Consider the following 22339-nt stretch of genomic DNA (forward strand, 5'->3'; position numbering starts at 1 on the left):
GATCGAACTGAACACATTTTGCGTGTAAGGTAGACGTGATAACCGCTACACCACAGCACCTGAGCTTTCTCAAGTAGCTTCTTTTTCTTTTTTGCAGACCTGGAATTTTGGTCATCAGTGCATTCGTCGAAAATTACATGTCTTAATGAATTTTCGTCACGTGTCAGGCAATTGTTCTGCAGTTATTTGAAATATGGTTTCCAGCTAAGAACATTTTTGTACAATCCTTATTTTCCTTTTTCATGAGAATTGATTTTCTGATATTGTCCAGGATCGAACTGAAAACCTTCTGCGTGTTAAGCAGACGTGATAACCCTTACACCACAGCACCTGAGATTGATCAAGTAGCTTCTTTTTCTTGTTTTGCACGCATGGAGTTTTTGTCATCAGTGCGTTTTCCAAAAAAATTGGAAAAACTTTGCATGTCTTAATATATTTTCGTCACATGTCAGGCAATTTTTCGGGACTTAGTTGAAATATAATTTTCAACGAACACAATCTTTAAACAGTCCTGATTCATCATTTTTATGATAATAGACTTTTTGATTCTTTCCAGGATCGAACTGGAGACCTTCTGCGTGTTAGGCAGACGTGATAACCGTTACACCACAGCACCTGAGCTTCATTAAGTAGCTTCTTTCTCTTGTTTTGCAGACCTGGAATTTTTGTCATCAGTGCATTTGTCGAAAATTACCGAAAATTTTGCATGTCTTAATGAATTTTTGCCACGTGTCAGGCATTTTTTCTGGAGTTATTTGAAATATAGTTTCCAGCGAACAAAATTGTTGTACAATCCTTATTTTCCATTTTCATAAGGGTTGATTTTCCGATATTGGCCGGGATCGAACTGGTGACCTTCTCCGTGTTAGGCAGACGTGATAACCGCTACACCACAGCACCTAAACTTTCCTAAGTAGATTTTTTTCTTGTTTTGCAGACCTGGAATTTTTGGTCATTAGTGCATTTGTCAAAAAGTACGGAAAGTTTTGCATGTCTTAATGAATTTTCGTCACGTATCAGGCAATTTTTCTGGAGTTATTTGAAATATAGTTTCCAGCGAACAAAAATTTTGTACAATCATTTTTTTTTTTCGTTTTCATGAGAATTGATTTCCTGATATTGTCCAGGATCGAACTGGAGACTTTCTGCGTGTTAGGCAGCCGTGATAACCGCTACACCACTGCACCTGAGCTTGAGCAAATAGCTTCTTTTTCTTGTTTTGCACACATGGAATTTTTGTCATCAGTGCGTTTGTCAAAAAGTTTGGAAAAATTTTGCATGTCCTATTCTATGTTCGTCACATGTCAGGCAATTTTTCTGGAGTTAGGTGACATATAATTTTCAATGAACAAAATGTTTGTACAGTCCTGATTCAACATTTTATGATAATTGACTCTCTGATGCTATCCAGGACCGAACTCGAGACCTGCTGCGTGATAGGCAGACGTGATAACCGCTACACCACAGCACCTGAGCTTTATAAAGTAGCTTCTTTTTCTTGTTTTGCAGACCTGGATTTTTTGTCATCATTACCTTCGTCGAAATTCACGGAAAATTATCGCATGTCTTATTGTATTTTAATCACGTGTCAGGCAATTTTCTGGAGTTAGTTTAAACGTTATTTCCAATGAACAAAATCTTTGTGCAATCTATATATATCAATTCTATGAAACTGGACTTTCTGATGCTGTCCAGTATCGCACTGAAGGCATTTTGCGTGCTAGGCAGACGTGATAACCGCTACACCACAGCACCTGAGCTTTATCAAGTAGCTTTTTTTTTTCTTGTTTTGCAGACCTGGAATTTTTGTCATCAGTGCATTTGTCGAAAATTACGGAAAATTTTGCATGTCTTAATGAATTTTTGTCACGTGTCAGGCAATTTTTCTTGAGTTATTTGAAATATAGTTTCCAGCGAACAAAATTTTTGTACACTCTTTATTTTTCGTTTTTATAAGAATTGATTTCCTGATCTTGTCCAGGATCGAACTGGAGACCTGCTGCGTTTTAGGCAGACGTGATGACCGCTACACCACAGCACCTGAGCTTTATAAAGTAGCTTCTTTTTCTTGTTTTGCAGACCTGGATTTTTTGTCATCATTACCTTCGTCGAAATTTACGGAAAATTATCGCATTTCTTATTGTATTTTAATCACGTGTCAGGCAATTTTCTGGAGTTAGTTTAAACGTTATTTCCAATGAACAAAATCTTTGTGCAATCTATATTTATCAATTCTATGAAACTGGGCTTTCTGATTGTGTCCAGGATCGAACTGAAGGCATTTTGCGTGTCAGGCAGACGTGATAACCGCTACTCCACAGCACTTGAGCTTCACGAAGTAGCTTCTTTTTCTTGTTTTGCAGACCTGGAATTTTTGTCATCAGTGCATTTGTCGAAAATTACGGAAAATTTTGCATGTCTTAATGAATTTTTGTCACGTGTCAGGCAAATTTTCTTGAGTTATTTGAAATATAGTTTCCAGCGACCAAATTTTTGTACACTCCCTATTTTTCGTTTTTACAAGAATTGATTTCCTGATATTGTCCAGGATCGAACTGGAGACTTTCTGCGTGTTAGGCAGACGTGATAACCGGTACACCACTGCACCTGAGCTTTTTAAGTAGCTTCTTTTTCTTGTTTTGCAGACCTGGAATTTTTGTCATCAGTGCATTTGTCGAAAATTACGGAAATTTTTTTACATGTCTTAATGAATTTTCGTCACGTGTCAGGCAATTTTTTGGAGTTATTTGAAATATAGTTTCCAGCGAACAAAATTTTTGTACAATCCTTATTTTTAGTTTCCATAAGAATTGATTGCCTGATAGTGTTCCGGATCGAACTGGAGGCCTTCTGCGTGTTAGGCAGACGTGATAACCGGTACACCACAGCAGCACCTGAGATTTCTCAAGTAATAATTTTTTTTCTTGTTTTGCAGACCTGGATTTTTTGTCATCAGTGCATTTGTCGAAAATTACGGAAAATTTTGCATGTCTTAATGAATTTTCGTCACGTGTCAGGCAATTTTTCTGGAGTTATTTGAAATATAGTTTCCAGCGAACAAAATTTTTGTACACTCCCTTTTTTTCGTTTTCATAAGAATTGATTGCCTGATAGTGTTCCAGATCGAACTGGAGGCCTTCTGCGTGTTAGGCAGACGTGATAACCGGTACACCACAGCAGCACCTGAGCTTTCTCAAGTAATAATTTTTTTCTTGTTTTGCAGACCTGGATTTTTTGTCATCAGTGCATTTGTCGAAAATTACGGAAAATTTTGCATGTCTTAATGAATTTTCGTCACGTGTCAGGCAATTTTTCTGGAGTTATTTGAAATATAGTTTCCAGCGAACAAAATTTTTGTACACTCCTTATTTTTCGTTTTCATAAGAATTGATTGCCTGATAGTGTTCCAGATCGAACTGGAGGCCTTCTGCGTGTTAGGCAGACGTGATAGCCACTACACCACTGCACCTGAGCATTCTTATAGCTTCTTTTTCTTGTTTTGCATACCTGGAATTTTTGTCATCAGTGCCTTTGTCGAAAGTTACGGAAAATTTTCGCATGTCTTATTGTATTTAAATCACGTGTCAGGCAATTTTTCTGGAGTTAGTTTAAACGTTATTTCCAATGAACAAAATCTTTGTGCAATCCATCTTTATCAATTCTATGAAACTGGACTTTCTGATGCTTTCCAGGATCGAACTGAAGGCATTTTGCGTGTCAGGCAGACGTGATAACCGCTACACCACAGCACTTGAGCTTCACGAAGTAGCTTCTTTTTCTTGTTTTGCAGACCTGGAATTTTTGTCATCAGTGCATTTGTCGAAACTTACGGAAAATTTTGCATGTCTTAATGAATTTTTGTCACGTGTGAGGCAGTTTTTCTTGAGTTATTTGAAATATAGTTTCCAGCGAACAAAATTTTTGTACACTCCTTATTTTTCGTTTTTATAAGAATTGATTTCCTGATATTGTCCAGGATCGAACGGGAGACTTTCTGCGTGTTAGGCAGACGTGATAACCGGTACACCACTGCACCTGAGCTGTCTTAAGTAGCTTCTTTTTCTTGTTTTGCAGACCTGGAATTTTTGTCATCAGTGCATTTGTCGAAACTTACGGAAAATTTTGCATGTCTTAATGAATTTTTGTCACGTGTGAGGCAGTTTTTCTTGAGTTATTTAAAATATAGTTTCCAGCGAACAAAATTTTTTTACAATCCTTATTTTTAATTTCCATAAGAATTGTTTGCCTGATATTGTTCAGGATCGAACTGGAAGCCTTCTGCGTCTTAGGCAGACATGATAACCGCTACGCCACAGCAGCACCTGAGGTTTCTCAAGTAATAATTTTTTTGTTGTTTTGCAGACCTGGATTTTTTGTCATCAGTGCATTTGTCGAAATTTACGGAAAATTTTGCATGTCTCAATGAATTTTCGTCACGTGTCAGGTAATTTTTCTGGAGTTATTTGAAATATAGTTTCCAGCGAACAAAATATTTGTACAATCCTTATTTTTCGTTTTCATAAGAATTGATTGCCTGATATTGATCCGGATCGAACTGAAGGCCTTCTGCGTGTTAGGGCAGACGTGATAGCCGCTACACCACTGCACCTGAGCTTTCTTAAGTAGCTTCTTTTTCTTATTTTGCAGACCTGGAATTTTTGTCATCAGTGCATTTATCGAAAATTACGGAAAATTTTGCATGTATTAATGAATTTTCGTCACGTGTCAGGCATTTTTCTGGAGTTATTTGAAATATAGTTTCCAGCGAACAAATTTTTTGTACAATCCTTGTTTTTCGTTTTCATAAGAATTGATTGCATGATAGTGTTCCGGATCGAACTGGAGGCCTTCCGCGTGTTAGGCAGACGTGATAACCGGTACACCACAGCACCTAAGCTTTATCAAGTAGCTTCTTTTTCTTGTTTTGCGCACCAGGAATTTTTGTCCTCAGTGCATTTGTCAAAATTTTCGGGAAAATTTCGCATGTTTTAATCTATTTTTGTCACATGTCAGTCAATTTTTCTGGAGTTAGTTGAAATATTATTTTCAACGAATAAAATGTTTGTACAGTCCTGATTCATCATTTTTACTAAAATTGACTTTCTGATGCTGTCCAGGATCGAACTGGAGACCTTCTGCGTGTTAGGCAGACGTGATAACCGCTACACCACAGCACCTGAGCTTTCGTAAGTAGCTTCTTTTTCTTGTTTTGCAGACCTGGAATTTTTGTAATCAGTGCCTTTGTCGAAAGTTACGGAAAATTTTCGCATGTCTTATTGTATTTTAATCACATGTCAGGCAATTTTTCTGGAGTTAGTTTAAACGTTATTTCCAATGAACAAAATCTTTGTGCAATCCAAATTTATCAATTCTATGATATTGGACTTTCTGATGCTCTCCAGGATCGAACTGAAGACATTGTGCGTGTTAGGTAGACGTGATAACCGATACACCACAGCACCTGAGCTTTCTTAAGTAGCTTCTTTTTCTTGTTTTTCAGACCTGGAATTTTTGTCATCAGTGCCTTTGTCGAAAATTACGGAAAATTTTCGCATGTCTTATTGTATTTCAATCACGTGTCAGGCAATTTTTCTGGAGTTAAGTTTAAACGTTATTTCCAATGAACAAAATCTTTGTGCAATCCAAATTTATCAATTCTATGATATTGGACTTTCTGATGCTCTCCAGGATCGAACTGAAGACATTTTGCGTGTTAGGTAGACGTGGTAACCGATACACCACAGCACCTGAGCTTTCTTAAGTAGCTTCTTTTTCTTGTTTTGCAGACCTGGAATTTTTGTCATCAGTGCCTTTGTCGAAAATTACGGAAAATTTTGCATGTCTTATTGTATTTTAATCACGTGTCAGGCAATTTTTCTGGAGTTAAGTTTAAACGTTATTTCCAATGAACAAAATCTTTGTGCAATCCAAATTTATCAATTCTATGATATTGGACTTTCTGATGCTCTCCAGGATCGAACTGAAGACATTTTGCGTGTTAGGTAGACGTGGTAACCGATACACCACAGCACCTGAGCTTTCTTAAGTAGCTTCTTTTTCTTGTTTTGCAGACCTGGAATTTTGGTCATCAATGCATTTGTCGAAAATTACGGAAAAACTTTCATTTCTTAATGAATTTTCGTCACATGTCAGGCAATTTTTCTGGAGTTAGTTGAAATATTATTTTCAACGAACAAAATATTTGTACAGTCCTGATTCACCATTTTTACGAAAATTGACTTTCTGATGCTCTCCAGGATCGAACTGCAGTCCTTCTGAGTGTTAGGCAGACGTGATAACCGCTACACCACAGCACCTGAGCTTTCTTAAGTAGCTTCTTTTTCTTGTTTTGCAGACCTGGAATTTTTGTCATCAGTGCCTTTATCGAAAGTTACGGAAAATTTTCGCATGTCTTATTGTATTTTAATCACGTGTCAGGCAATTTTTCTGGAGTTAAGTTTAAACGTTATTTCCAATGAACAAAATCTTTTGCAATCCAAATTTATCAATTCTATGATATTGGACTTTCTGATGCTCTCCAGGATCGAACTGAAGACATTTTGCGTGTTAGGTAGACGTGGTAACCGATACTCCACAACACCTGAGCTTTCTTAAGTAGCTTCTTTTTCTTGTTTTGCAGACTTGGAATTTTGGTCATCAGCGCATTTGTCGAAAATTACGGAAAAACTTGCATTTCTTAATGAATTTTCGTCACGTGTCAGGCAATTTTTCTGGAGTTAGTTGAAATATAATTTTCAACGAACAAACTGTTTGTACAGTCATGATTCATCATTTATTTGATAATTGTATTTCTGATGCTGTCCAGGATCGAACTAGAGACTTTCTGCATGTTAGGCAAACGTGATAACCGCTACACCACAGCACCTGAGCTTTTTAAGTAGCTTCTTTTTCTTGTTTTGCAGACCTGGAATTTTTGTCATCAGTGCCTTTGTCGAAATTTACGGAAAATTTTCGCATGTCTTATTGTATTTTAATCACGTGTCAGGCAATTTTTCTGGAGTTAGTTGAAATATAATTTTCAACGAACAAAATGTTTGTACAGTCATGATTCAGCATTTATTTGATAATTGACTTTCTGATGCTGTCCAGGATCGAACTAGAGACCTTCTGCATGTTAGGCAAACGTGATAACCGCTACACCACAGCACCTGAGCTTTCTCAAGTAGCTTCTTTTTCTTTTTTGCAGACCTGGAATTTTGGTCATCAGTGCATTCGTCGAAAATTACATGTCTTAATGAATTTTCGTCACGTGTCAGGCAATTGTTCTGCAGTTATTTGAAATATGGTTTCCAGCTAAGAACATTTTTGTACAATCCTTATTTTCTTTTTTCATGAGAATTGATTTTCTGATATTGTCCAGGATCGAACTGAAAACCTTCTGCGTGTTAAGCAGACGTGATAACCCTTACACCACAGCACCTGAGATTGATCAAGTAGCTTCTTTTTCTTGTTTTGCACGCATGGAGTTTTTGTCATCAGTGCGTTTTCCAAAAAAATTGGAAAAACTTCGCATGTCTTAATATATTTTCGTCACATGTCAGGCAATTTTTCGGGACTTAGTTGAAATATAATTTTCAACGAACACAATCTTTAAACAGTCCTGATTCATCATTTTTATGATAATAGACTTTTTGATTGTTTCCAGGATCGAACTGGAGACCTTCTGCGTGTTAGGCAGACGTGATAACCGCTACACCACAGCACCTGAGCTTCATTAAGTAGCTTCTTTCTCTTGTTTTGCAGACCTGGAATTTTTGTCATCAGTGCATTTGTCGAAAATTACCGAAAATTTTGTATGTCTTAATGAATTTTTGCCACGTGTCAGGCATTTTCTCTGGAGTTATTTGAAATATAGTTTCCAGCGAACAAAATTGTTGTACAATCCTTATTTTCCATTTTCATAAGGGTTGATTTTCCGATATTGGCCGGGATCGAACTGGTGACCTTCTCCGTGTTAGGCAGACGTGATAACCGCTACACCACAGCACCTAAACTTTCCTAAGTAGATTTTTTTCTTGTTTTGCAGACCTGGAATTTTTGGTCATTAGTGCATTTGTCAAAAAGTACGGAAAGTTTTGCATGTCTTAATGAATTTTCGTCACGTATCAGGCAATTTTTCTGGAGTTATTTGAAATATAGTTTCCAGCGAACAAAAATTTTGTACAATCATTTTTTTTTTCGTTTTCATGAGAATTGATTTCCTGATATTGTCCAGGATCGAACTGGAGACTTTCTGCGTGTTAGGCAGCCGTGATAACCGCTACACCACTGCACCTGAGCTTGAGCAAATAGCTTCTTTTTCTTGTTTTGCACACATGGAATTTTTGTCATCAGTGCGTTTGTCAAAAAGTTTGGAAAAATTTTGCATGTCCTATTCTATGTTCGTCACATGTCAGGCAATTTTTCTGGAGTTAGGTGACATATAATTTTCAATGAACAAAATGTTTGTACAGTCCTGATTCAACATTTTATGATAATTGACTCTCTGATGCTATCCAGGACCGAACTCGAGACCTGCTGCGTGTTAGGCAGACGTGATAACCGCTACACCACAGCACCTGAGCTTTATAAAGTAGCTTCTTTTTCTTGTTTTGCAGACCTGGATTTTTTGTCATCATTACCTTCGTCGAAATTTACGGAAAATTATCGCATGTCTTATTGTATTTTAATCACGTGTCAGGCAATTTTTCTGGAGTTAGTTGAAATATAATTTTCAACGAACAAACTGTTTGTACAGTCATGATTCATCATTTATTTGATAATTGTATTTCTGATGCTGTCCAGGATCGAACTAGAGACCTTCTGCATGTTAGGCAAACGTGATAACCGCTACACCACAGCACCTGAGCTTTTTAAGTAGCTTCTTTTTCTTGTTTTGCAGACCTCGAATTTTTGTCATCAGTGCCTTTGTCGAAATTTACGGAAAATTTTCGCATGTCTTATTGTATTTTAATCACGTGTCAGGCAATTTTTCTGGAGTTAGTTGAAATATAATTTTCAACGAACAAAATGTTTGTACAGTCATGATTCTTCATTTATTTGATAATTGACTTTCTGATGCTGTCCAGGATCGAACTAGAGACCTTCTGCATGTTAGGCAAACGTGATAACCGCTACACCACAGCACCTGAGCTTTCTCAAGTAGCTTCTTTTTCTTTTTTGCAGACCTGGAATTTTGGTCATCAGTGCATTCGTCGAAAATTACATGTCTTAATGAATTTTCGTCACGTGTCAGGCAATTGTTCTGCAGTTATTTGAAATATGGTTTCCAGCTAAGAACATTTTTGTACAATCCTTATTTTCCTTTTTCATGAGAATTGATTTTCTGATATTGTCCAGGATCGAACTGAAAACCTTCTGCGTGTTAAGCAGACGTGATAACCCTTACACCACAGCACCTGAGATTGATCAAGTAGCTTCTTTTTCTTGTTTTGCACGCATGGAGTTTTTGTCATCAGTGCGTTTTCCAAAAAAATTGGAAAAACTTCGCATGTCTTAATATATTTTCGTCACATGTCAGGCAATTTTTCGGGACTTAGTTGAAATATAATTTTCAACGAACACAATCTTTAAACAGTCCTGATTCATCATTTTTATGATAATAGACTTTTTGATTCTTTCCAGGATCGAACTGGAGACCTTCTGCGTGTTAGGCAGACGTGATAACCGCTACACCACAGCACCTGAGCTTCATTAAGTAGCTTCTTTCTCTTGTTTTGCAGACCTGGAATTTTTGTCATCAGTGCATTTGTCGAAAATTACCGAAAATTTTGCATGTCTTAATGAATTTTTGCCACGTGTCAGGCATTTTTTCTGGAGTTATAGTTTCCAGCGAACAAAATTGTTGTACAATCCTTATTTTCCATTTTCATAAGGGTTGATTTTCCGATATTGGCCGGGATCGAACTGGTGACCTTCTCCGTGTTAGGCAGACGTGATAACCGCTACACCACAGCACCTGAGCTTTCTCAAGTAGCTTCTTTTTCTTTTTTGCAGACCTGGAATTTTGGTCATCAGTGCATTCGTCGAAAATTACATGTCTTAATGAATTTTCGTCACGTGTCAGGCAATTGTTCTGCAGTTATTTGAAATATGGTTTCCAGCTAAGAACATTTTTGTACAATCCTTATTTTCCTTTTTCATGAGAATTGATTTTCTGATATTGTCCAGGATCGAACTGAAAACCTTCTGCGTGTTAAGCAGACGTGATAACCCTTACACCACAGCACCTGAGATTGATCAAGTAGCTTCTTTTTCTTGTTTTGCACGCATGGAGTTTTTGTCATCAGTGCGTTTTCCAAAAAAATTGGAAAAACTTCGCATGTCTTAATATATTTTCGTCACATGTCAGGCAATTTTTCGGGACTTAGTTGAAATATAATTTTCAACGAACACAATCTTTAAACAGTCCTGATTCATCATTTTTATGATAATAGACTTTTTGATTCTTTCCAGGATCGAACTGGAGACCTTCTGCGTGTTAGGCAGACGTGATAACCGCTACACCACAGCACCTGAGCTTCATTAAGTAGCTTCTTTCTCTTGTTTTGCAGACCTGGAATTTTTGTCATCAGTGCATTTGTCGAAAATTACCGAAAATTTTGCATGTCTTAATGAATTTTTGCCACGTGTCAGGCATTTTTTCTGGAGTTATAGTTTCCAGCGAACAAAATTGTTGTACAATCCTTATTTTCCATTTTCATAAGGGTTGATTTTCCGATATTGGCCGGGATCGAACTGGTGACCTTCTCCGTGTTAGGCAGACGTGATAACCGCTACACCACAGCACCTGAGCTTTCTCAAGTAGCTTCTTTTTCTTTTTTGCAGACCTGGAATTTTGGTCATCAGTGCATTCGTCGAAAATTACATGTCTTAATGAATTTTCGTCACGTGTCAGGCAATTGTTCTGCAGTTATTTGAAATATGGTTTCCAGCTAAGAACATTTTTGTACAATCCTTATTTTCCTTTTTCATGAGAATTGATTTTCTGATATTGTCCAGGATCGAACTGAAAACCTTCTGCGTGTTAAGCAGACGTGATAACCCTTACACCACAGCACCTGAGATTGATCAAGTAGCTTCTTTTTCTTGTTTTGCACGCATGGAGTTTTTGTCATCAGTGCGTTTTCCAAAAAAATTGGAAAAACTTCGCATGTCTTAATATATTTTCGTCACATGTCAGGCAATTTTTCGGGACTTAGTTGAAATATAATTTTCAACGAACACAATCTTTAAACAGTCCTGATTCATCATTTTTATGATAATAGACTTTTTGATTCTTTCCAGGATCGAACTGGAGACCTTCTGCGTGTTAGGCAGACGTGATAACCGCTACACCACAGCACCTGAGCTTCATTAAGTAGCTTCTTTCTCTTGTTTTGCAGACCTGGAATTTTTGTCATCGGTGCATTTGTCGAAAATTACCGAAAATTTTGCATGTCTTAATGAATTTTTGCCACGTGTCAGGCATTTTTTCTGGAGTTATAGTTTCCAGCGAACAAAATTGTTGTACAATCCTTATTTTCCATTTTCATAAGGGTTGATTTTCCGATATTGGCCGGGATCGAACTGGTGACCTTCTCCGTGTTAGGCAGACGTGATAACCGCTACACCACAGCACCTAAACTTTCCTAAGTAGATTTTTTTCTTGTTTTGCAGACCTGGAATTTTTGGTCATTAGTGCATTTGTCAAAAAGTACGGAAAGTTTTGCATGTCTTAATGAATTTTCGTCACGTATCAGGCAATTTTTCTGGAGTTATTTGAAATATAGTTTCCAGCGAACAAAAATTTTGTACAATCATTTTTTTTTTCGTTTTCATGAGAATTGATTTCCTGATATTGTCCAGGATCGAACTGGAGACTTTCTGCGTGTTAGGCAGCCGTGATAACCGCTACACCACTGCACCTGAGCTTCAGCAAATAGCTTCTTTTTCTTGTTTTGCACACATGGAATTTTTGTCATCAGTGCGTTTGTCAAAAAGTTTGGAAAAATTTTGCATGTCCTATTCTATGTTCGTCACATGTCAGGCAATTTTTCTGGAGTTAGGTGACATATAATTTTCAATGAACAAAATGTTTGTACAGTCCTGATTCAACATTTTATGATAATTGACTCTCTGATGCTATCCAGGACCGAACTCGAGACCTGCTGCGTGTTAGGCAGACGTGATAACCGCTACACCACAGCACCTGAGCTTTATAAAGTAGCTTCTTTTTCTTGTTTTGCAGACCTGGATTTTTTGTCATCATTACCTTCGTCGAAATTTACGGAAAATTATCGCATGTCTTATTGTATTTTAATCACGTTTCAGGCAATTTTCTGGAGTTAGTTTAAACGTTATTTCCAATGAACAAAATCTTTGTGCAATCTATATATATCAATTCTATGAAACTGGACTTTCTGATGCTGTCCAGTATCGCACTGAAGGCATTTTGCGTGCTAGGCAGACGTGATAACCGCTACACCACAGCACCTGAGCTTTATCAAGTAGCTTTTTTTTTCTTGTTTTGCAGACCTGGAATTTTTGTCATCAGTGCATTTGTCGAAAATTACGGAAAATTTTGCATGTCTTAATGAATTTTTGTCACGTGTCAGGCAATTTTTCTTGAGTTATTTGAAATATAGTTTCCAGCGAACAATTTTTGTACACTCCTTATTTTTCGTTTTTATAAGAATTGATTTCCTGATATTGTCCAGGCTCGAACTGGAGACCTGCTGCGTTTTAGGCAGACGTGATAACCGCTACACCACAGCACCTGAGCTTTATAAAGTAGCTTCTTTTTCTTGTTTTGCAGACCTGGATTTTTTGTCATCATTACCTTCGTCGAAATTTACGGAAAATTATCGCATATCTTATTGTATTTTAATCACGTGTCAGGCAATTTTCTGGAGTTAGTTTAAACGTTATTTCCAATGAACAAAATCTTTGTGCAATCTATATTTATCAATTCTATGAAACTGGGCTTTCTGATTGTGTCCAGGATCGAACTGAAGGCATTTTGCGTGTCAGGCAGACGTGATAACCGCTACTCCACAGCACTTGAGCTTCACGAAGTAGCTTCTTTTTCTTGTTTTGCAGACCTGGAATTTTTGTCATCAGTGCATTTGTCGAAAATTACGGAAAATTTTGCATGTCTTAATGAATTTTTGTCACGTGTCAGGCAATTTTTCTTGAGTTATTTGAAATATAGTTTCCAGCGACCAAAATTTTGTACACTCCCTATTTTTCGTTTTTACAAGAATTGATTTCCTGATATTGTCCAGGATCGAACTGGAGACTTTCTGCGTGTTAGGCAGACGTGATAACCGGTACACCACTGCACCTGAGCTTTTTAAGTAGCTTCTTTTTCTTGTTTTGCAGACCTGGAATTTTTGTCATCAGTGCATTTGTCGAAAATTACGGACATTTTTTTACATGTCTTAATGAATTTTCGTCACGTGTCAGGCAATTTTTTGGAGTTATTTGAAATATAGTTTCCAGCGAACAAAATTTTTGTACAATCCTTATTTTTAGTTTCCATAAGAATTGATTGCCTGATAGTGTTCCGGATCGAACTGGAGGCCTTCTGCGTGTTAGGCAGACGTGATAACCGGTACACCACAGCAGCACCTGAGCTTTCTCAAGTAATAATTTTTTTCTTGTTTTGCAGACCTGGATTTTTTGTCATCAGTGCATTTGTCGAAAATTACGGAAAATTTTGCATGTCTTAATGAATTTTCGTCACGTGTCAGGCAATTTTTCTGGAGTTATTTGAAATATAGTTTCCAGCGAACAAAATTTTTGTACACTCCTTATTTTTCGTTTTCATAAGAATTGATTGCCTGATAGTGTTCCAGATCGAACTGGAGGCCTTCTGCGTGTTAGGCAGACGTGATAACCGGTACACCACAGCAGCACCTGAGCTTTCTCAAGTAATAATTTTTTTCTTGTTTTGCAGACCTGGATTTTTTGTCATCAGTGCATTTGTCGAAAATTACGGAGAATTTTGCATGTCTTAATGAATTTTCGTCACTTATCAGGCAATTTTTCTGGAGTTATTTGAAATATAGTTTCCAGCGAACAAAATTTTTGTACACTCCTTATTTTTCGTTTTCATAAGAATTGATTGCCTGATAGTGTTCCAGATCGAACTGGAGGCCTTCTGCGTGTTAGGCAGACGTGATAGCCACTACACCACTGCACCTGAGCATTCTTATAGCTTCTTTTTCTTGTTTTGCATACCTGGAATTTTTGTCATCAGTGCCTTTGTCGAAAGTTACGGAAAATTTTCGCATGTCTTATTGTATTTAAATCACGTGTCAGGCAATTTTTCTGGAGTTAGTTTAAACGTTATTTCCAATGAACAAAATCTTTGTGCAATCCATCTTTATCAATTCTATGAAACTGGACTTTCTGATGCTGTCCAGGATCGAACTGAAGGCATTTTGCGTGTCAGGCAGACGTGATAACCGCTACACCACAGCACTTGAGCTTCACGAAGTAGCTTCTTTTTCTTGTTTTGCAGACCTGGAATTTTTTGTCATCAGTGCATTTGTCGAAACTTACGGAAAATTTTGCATGTCTTAATGAATTTTTGTCACGTGTGAGGCAGTTTTTCTTGAGTTATTTGAAATATAGTTTCCATCGAACAAAATTTTTGTACACTCCTTATTTTTCGTTTTTATAAGAATTGATTTCCTGATATTGTCCAGGATCGAACGGGAGACTTTCTGCGTGTTAGGCAGACGTGATAACCGGTACACCACTGCACCTGAGCTGTCTTAAGTAGCTTCTTTTTCTTGTTTTGCAGACCTGGAATTTTTGTCATCAGTGCATTTGTCGAAACTTACGGAAAATTTTGCATGTCTTAATGAATTTTTGTCACGTGTGAGGCAGTTTTTCTTGAGTTATTTAAAATATAGTTTCCAGCGAACAAAATTTTTTTACAATCCTTATTTTTAATTTCCATAAGAATTGTTTGCCTGATATTGTTCAGGATCGAACTGGAAGCCTTCTGCGTGTTAGGCAGACATGATAACCGCTACGCCACAGCAGCACCTGAGCTTTCTCAAGTAATAATTTTTTTGTTGTTTTGCAGACCTGGATTTTTTGTCATCAGTGCATTTGTCGAAATTTACGGAAAATTTTGCATGTCTCAATGAATTTTCGTCACGTGTCAGGTAATTTTTCTGGAGTTATTTGAAATATAGTTTCCAGCGAACAAAATATTTGTACAATCCTTATTTTTCGTTTTCATAAGAATTGATTGCCTGATATTGATCCGGATCGAACTGAAGGCCTTCTGCGTGTTAGGGCAGACGTGATAGCCGCTACACCACTGCACCTGAGCTTTCTTAAGTAGCTTCTTTTTCTTGTTTTGCAGACCTGGAATTTTTGTAATCAGTGCCTTTGTCGAAAGTTACGGAAAATTTTCGCATGTCTTATTGTATTTTAATCACATGTCAGGCAATTTTTCTGGAGTTAGTTTAAACGTTATTTCCAATGAACAAAATCTTTGTGCAATCCAAATTTATCAATTCTATGATATTGGACTTTCTGATGCTCTCCAGGATCGAACTGAAGACATTGTGCGTGTTAGGTAGACGTGATAACCGATACACCACAGCACCTGAGCTTTCTTAAGTAGCTTCTTTTTCTTGTTTTGCAGACCTGGAATTTTTGTCATCAGTGCCTTTGTCGAAAATTACGGAAAATTTTCGCATGTCTTATTGTATTTTAATCACGTGTCAGGCAATTTTTCTGGAGTTAAGTTTAAACGTTATTTCCAATGAACAAAATCTTTGTGCAATCCAAATTTATCAATTCTATGATATTGGACTTTCTGATGCTCTCCAGGATCGAACTGAAGACATTTTGCGTGTTAGGTAGACGTGGTAACCGATACACCACAGCACCTGAGCTTTCTTAAGTAGCTTCTTTTTCTTGTTTTGCAGACCTGGAATTTTGGTCATCAATGCATTTGTCGAAAATTACGGAAAAACTTTCATTTCTTAATGAATTTTCGTCACATGTCAGGCAATTTTTCTGGAGTTAGTTGAAATATTATTTTCAACGAACAAAATATTTGTACAGTCCTGATTCACCATTTTTACGAAAATTGACTTTCTGATGCTCTCCAGGATCGAACTGCAGTCCTTCTGAGTGTTAGGCAGACGTGATAACCGCTACACCACAGCACCTGAGCTTTCTTAAGTAGCTTCTTTTTCTTGTTTTGCAGACCTGGAATTTTTGTCATCAGTGCCTTTATCGAAAGTTACGGAAAATTTTCGCATGTCTTATTGTATTTTAATCACGTGTCAGGCAATTTTTCTGGAGTTAAGTTTAAACGTTATTTCCAATGAACAAAATCTTTTGCAATCCAAATTTATCAATTCTATGATATTGGACTTTCTGATGCTCTCCAGGATCGAACTGAAGACATTTTGCGTGTTAGGTAGACGTGGTAACCGATACTCCACAGCACCTGAGCTTTCTTAAGTAGCTTCTTTTTCTTGTTTTGCAGACTTGGAATTTTGGTCATCAGCGCATTTGTCGAAAATTACGGAAAAACTTGCATTTCTTAATGAATTTTCGTCACGTGTCAGGCAATTTTTCTGGAGTTAGTTGAAATATAATTTTCAACGAACAAAATGTTTGTACAGTCATGATTCATCATTTATTTGATAATTGACTTTCTGATGCTGTCCAGGATCGAACTAGAGACCTTCTGCATGTTAGGCAAACGTGATAACCGCTACACCACAGCACCTGAGCTTTTTAAGTAGCTTCTTTTTCTTGTTTTGCAGACCTGGAATTTTTGTCATCAGTGCCTTTGTCGAAATTTACGGAAAATTTTCGCATGTCTCATTGTATTTTAATCACGTGTCAGGCAATTTTTCTGGAGTTAAGTTTAAACGTTATTTCCAATGAACAAAATCTTTGTGCAATCCAAATTTATCAATTCTATGATATTGGACTTTCTGATGTTCTCCAGGATCGAACTGAAGACAATTTGCGTGTTAGGTAGACGTGGTAACCGATACACCACAGCACCTGAGCTTTCTTAAGTAGCTTCTTTTTCTTGTTTTGCACACCTGGAATTTTGGTCATCAGTGCATTTGTCGAAAATTACGGAAAAACTTGCATTTCTTAATGAATTTTCGTCACATGTCAGGCAATTTTTCTGGAGTTAGTTGAAATATTATTTTCAACGAACAAAATGTTTGTACAGTCCTGATTCATCATTTTTACGAAAATTGACTTTCTGATGCTGTCCAGGATTGAACTGCAGACCTTCTGAGTGTTAGGCAGACGTGATAACCGCTACACCACAGCACCTGAGCTTTCTTAAGTAGCTTCTTTTTCTTGTTTTGCAGACCTGGAATTTTTGTCATCAGTGCCTTTGTCGAAAGTTACGGAAAATTTTCGCATGTCTTATTGTATTTTAATCACGTGTCAGGCAATTTTTCTGGAGTTAAGTTTAAACGTTATTTCCAATGAACAAAATCTTTGTGCAATCCAAATTTATCAATTCTATGATATTGGACTTTCTGATGCTCTCCAGGATCGAACTGAAGACATTTTGCGTGTTAGGTAGACGTGGTAACCGATACACCACAGCACCTGAGCTTTCTTTTCTTGTTTTGCAGACTTGGAATTTTGGTCATCAGCGCATTTGTCGAAAATTACGGAAAAACTTGCATTTCTTAATGAATTTTCGTCACGTGTCAGGCAATTTTTCTGGAGTTAGTTGAAATATAATTTTCAACGAACAAAATGTTTGTACAGTCATGACTCATCATTTATTTGATAATTGACTATCTGATGCTGTCCAGGATCGAACTGGAGACCTTCTGCGTGTTAGGCAAACGTGATAACCGCTACACGACAGCACCTGAGCTTTCTTAAGTAGCTTCTTTTTCTTGTTTTGCAGACCTGGAATTTTTGTCATCAGTGCCTGTGGCGAAAGTTACGGAAAATTTTCGCATGTCTTATTGTATTTTAATCACGTGTCAGGCAATTTTTTCTGGAGTTAGTTGAAATATCATTTTCAACGAACAAAATGTTTGTACAGTCCTGATTCATCATTTTTACGAAAATTGACTTTCTGATGCTGTCCAGGATCGAACTGCAGACCTTCTGAGTGTAGGGCAGACGTGATAACCGCTACACCACAGCACCTGAGCTTTCTTAAGTAGCTTCTTTTTCTTGTTTTGCAGACCTGGAATTTTTGTCATCGGTGCCTTTGTCGAAAGTTACGGAAAATTTTCGCATGTCTTATTGTATTTTAATCACGTGTCAGGCAATTTTTCTGGAGTCAGTTGAAATATAATTGTCAACTATACTTTGAACTAATTCAAAGAACTGTCCCAATTTTTGGGAGACTTTATGTTTGTTGATAATTGTAAGCCTCAGTAATGCTTTGTGATGTTTTGCATGTTTGGTAATTGAAATATTATTGGTTAAAACCTATTTTTTCTGACTGAAGTCTATATTTAGGGCTATAATATCTGAGGAAAAGTCAAACAAAACAAGCAATTTAATTGAAATTGACATAGGACACTAACCAATTATCAAATGATTTTCCGGTATTTAATTACTGCTTTCATCAAATTTTAGGAAAATTTTGTTTCATTTTAACAAAATTACAAACAAGAATGTATATTTAGTAGATAACATTATCACTATTTATCGATTTTATGAATTTCATTGGTTGTTTTCAATTGTTTTTTGCTTTCATTTGCGGTTTTGATTGGCTACATGAATTTCCTTAAAACTAATTAGACTCTAAATAAGGAAAAAACTATTTATGGTGATTGTGATTACAAAATAAATTAAAAATGGTACAACTATTCGAGTTTTTTCAAGTTTCTTTGCTTATTTCAGTAAGAAATATGTTTCTATCAAAACCCTTTTCAATGTCTGAAATGGACATTTATCAGACTTTAAGGTTGAACTACTACAAAAAATTAAAAGAGAATGTTTTAGTTTTAACTTGTTTAGAAACACAGAAAGTTCAATAGTTTTGTTAAAAAGATGGAGAGGAGATTTCAGAAAAGCAGAGTACTGCCAGATTTATCAACAATGTTTTTATCTAGTACAGTTAAGTCAGATTCAGTGGTCTATCAGTAAAAAACAAAACAATGGAAGAGCCTATGAAACAAAAGTTGGAGATAAAGAACATCATTTCGATTACTGTTTTGAATTTGATACAATTACAAAATCTAGTATTGTCAGAATATCTTTTAATCGGTTATCCAAATTTAAAAGACTTCCGGTTGTTTATATTACAAAATATCAAAAACAAAGTGATAAAAATGTATATTTTGGTAATTTCTTTTTTCACTGGTTAGAAAGAGAGCAAATCGAAAAAATTTTGATCGAAATTTCAAAATTTGAATTGCGTATCGAAAAAACAATATAAACTAGACAAGAAATCTCATTTATCTAACTAAGGTATCAAATTTTATATCTTATTTTTGTTAGAAAAATTCAATAAAATTGTTTGATTAGGAAGTTTGATAAACATAGTTTGGTTCTGATCTACAAAGTTTTTTTCAAATCTGCGAATACTTCATTCTGATTGGTTATTACCACAAATACTGCCTGTGAGGGTATCCTCAATAACTACAAACGGTATCAAAATTGTTCAAACAAATTCATCAGAAGTCGAGCTCAATTCTGATTGGTTGACACTAACTTTGTTGAAAATTCCATGACTATTGAAGCTCAATTCTGATTGGTTGACATTAAATTTGTTGAAAATTCCATGACTATTGAAGCTCTGATTGGTTGATATCAGAAAATATTAAAAAATTCCTTATAATTAATGCTCAATTCTGATTGGTTGATAGCAAAACTTTTGAAAACTCCTTGGTTAGATTGGATGATTTTTATTTCAGCTAAGCTAAATAGCACATCCATTTTGATTTTATTTCACGTTAAAAACAATTAGTTAATAAGTTAGCTGTTTTTATTGACTTTTAGTCATTTTTAACTCTTCTATTCAACTCTTCTTATCTAAAAATTTGGTACATTTTAAATCTCCCATTCCAACGAGCAAAATCTTTGTACAGTCCTTACTATTCATTTTTATGATAAATGCTTTTCTGATGCTGTCCAGGATCGAACTTGAGACCTTCTGCGTGTGAGGCAGACGTGATTACCGCTACAAAACAGCACCTGGATTTCTCAAGTAGCTTCTTTTTCTTGTTTTGCAGACCTGGAATTTTTGTCATCAGTGCGTTTGTCGAAAACTTCGGTAAAACTTCGAATGTCTTAATGTATTTTCGTCACATATCAAGCAATTTTTCTGGAGTTAGTTGAAATATAATTTTCAACGAACAAAATATTTGCTCAGTCCTGATTCATGATTTTTACGATAATTGACATTCTGCTGCTGTCCAGGATCGAACTGGGTACCTTCTGCGTGTTAGGCAGATGTGATAACCGCTACACCCTAGCACCTTAGCTTTTTGAAGGAGCTTCTTTTTCTTGTTTTGCAAACCTGGATTTTTTGTCATCAGTGCGTTTGTCGAAAATTTCGGTAAAGCTTCGCATGTCTTAATGTATTTTCGTCACGTGTCAGGCAATTTTTCTGGAGTTAGTTGAAATATAATTTTCAACGAACAAAATCTTTGTACAGACCTTATTCATCATTTTCATGATAGTTGACTTTCTGATGCTGTCCAGGATCGAACTGTAGACCTGCGTGTAAGGCAGACGTGATAACTGCTACACCATAGCACATGAGTGTTCTTAAGTAGCTTCTTTTTCTTGTTTTGCAGACCTGGAATTTTTGTCATCAGTGCGTTTGTCGAAAATTTCGGAAAAATTTCGCATGTCTTAATGTATTTTTGGTCACATGTTAGGCAATTTATCAGGAGTTACTTGAAACATAATTTCCAACGAGCAAATTCTTTGTACAGTCCTTTTTCATCATTTTCATGATAGTTGACTTTCTGATGCTGTCCAGGATCGAATTGTAGACCTACGTGTGAGGCAGACGTGATAACCGCTACACCACAGTAGCTGAGCTTTCTCAAGTAGCTTCTTTTTCTTGTTTTGCAGACCTGGAATTTTTATCATCAGTGCGTTTGTCGAAATTTTTGGAAAAATTTCGCATTTCTCAATGAATTTTCGTCACGTGTTAGGCAATTTTTCTGGAGTTAGTTGAAATATAAATTCCAACGAGCAAAATCTTTGTACATTCTTTATTATTTATTTTTATGATAGTTGATTTTCTGATGCTGTCCAGGATCGAACTGGAGACCTTCTGCGTGTTAGGCAGACGTGATAACCGCTACACCACAGCACCTGAGATTTCTCAAGTAGCTTCTTTTTGTTGTTTCGCAGACCTGGAATTGTTGTCATCAGTGCGTTTGTCGAAAACTTCGGTAAAACTTCGCATGTCTTAATGTATTTTCGTCACATGTCAAGCAATTTTTCTGGAGTTACTTGAAACATAATTTCCAACGAGCAAATTCTTTGTACAGTCCTTATTCATCATTTTCATGATAGTTGACTTTCTGATGCTGTCCAGGATCGAATTGTAGACCTACGTCTGAGGCAGACGTGATAACCGCTACACCACAGCAGCTGAGCTTTCTCAAGTAGCTTCTTTTTCTTGTTTTGCAGACCTGGAATTTTTGTCATCAGTGCCTTTGTCGAAAGTTACGGAAAATTTTCGCATGTCTTATTGTATTTTAATCACGTGTCAGGCAATTTTTTCTGGAGTTAGTTGAAATATCATTTTCAACGAACAAAATGTTTGTACAGTCCTGATTCATCATTTTTACGAAAATTGACTTTCTGATGCTGTCCAGGATCGAACTGCAGACCTTCTGAGTGTTGGGCAGACGTGATAACCGCTACACCACAGCACCTGAGCTTTCTTAAGTAGCTTCTTTTTCTTGTTTTGCAGACCTGGAATTTTTGTCATCGGTGCCTTTGTCGAAAGTTACGGAAAATTTTCGCATGTCTTATTGTATTTTAATCAGGTGTCAGGCAATTTTTCTGGAGTCAGTTGAAATATAATTGTCAACTATACTTTGAACTAATTCAAAGAACTGTCCCAATTTTTGGGAGACTTTATGTTTGTTGATAATTGTAAGCCTCAGTAATGCTTTGTGATGTTTTGCATGTTTGCTAATTGAAATATTATTGGTTAAAACCTATTTTTTCTGACTGAAGTCTATATTTAGGGCTATAATATCTGAGGAAAAGTCAAACAAAACAAGCAATTTAATTGAAATTGACATAGGACACTAACCAATTATCAAATGATTTTCCGGTATTTAATTACTGCTTTCATCAAATTTTAGGAAAATTTTGTTTC

At 36.4% G+C, this 22339-nt stretch overlaps 1 protein-coding gene and 8 non-coding genes across 9 annotated transcripts in view; 1 reads left to right on the forward strand and 8 right to left on the reverse strand.

Moving 5' to 3' along the window:
* The window catches only part of LOC134848630 (uncharacterized), a 244181-nt gene that overhangs the window by 118948 nt on the left and 102894 nt on the right, over positions 1 to 22339 (forward strand). The window lies entirely within an intron of this gene.
* Trnav-aac (transfer RNA valine (anticodon AAC)) lies at positions 5105 to 5177 on the reverse strand. Its single transcript has one exon. It is a non-coding gene; the product is annotated as a tRNA-Val (tRNA).
* Trnav-aac (transfer RNA valine (anticodon AAC)) lies at positions 6814 to 6886 on the reverse strand. Its single transcript has one exon. It is a non-coding gene; the product is annotated as a tRNA-Val (tRNA).
* Trnav-aac (transfer RNA valine (anticodon AAC)) lies at positions 7098 to 7170 on the reverse strand. The gene has a single exon. It is a non-coding gene; the product is annotated as a tRNA-Val (tRNA).
* On the reverse strand, positions 8793 to 8865 carry Trnav-aac (transfer RNA valine (anticodon AAC)). The gene has a single exon. It is a non-coding gene; the product is annotated as a tRNA-Val (tRNA).
* On the reverse strand, positions 9077 to 9149 carry Trnav-aac (transfer RNA valine (anticodon AAC)). The gene has a single exon. It is a non-coding gene; the product is annotated as a tRNA-Val (tRNA).
* On the reverse strand, positions 16699 to 16771 carry Trnav-aac (transfer RNA valine (anticodon AAC)). Its single transcript has one exon. It is a non-coding gene; the product is annotated as a tRNA-Val (tRNA).
* Positions 17825 to 17897, reverse strand: Trnav-aac (transfer RNA valine (anticodon AAC)). The gene has a single exon. It is a non-coding gene; the product is annotated as a tRNA-Val (tRNA).
* Trnav-aac (transfer RNA valine (anticodon AAC)) lies at positions 21247 to 21319 on the reverse strand. Its single transcript has one exon. It is a non-coding gene; the product is annotated as a tRNA-Val (tRNA).

The sequence above is a fragment of the Symsagittifera roscoffensis genome, chromosome 6, assembly GCF_963678635.1.
Source record: "Symsagittifera roscoffensis chromosome 6, txSymRosc1.1, whole genome shotgun sequence".
NCBI lineage: Eukaryota > Metazoa > Xenacoelomorpha > Acoela > Convolutidae > Symsagittifera > Symsagittifera roscoffensis.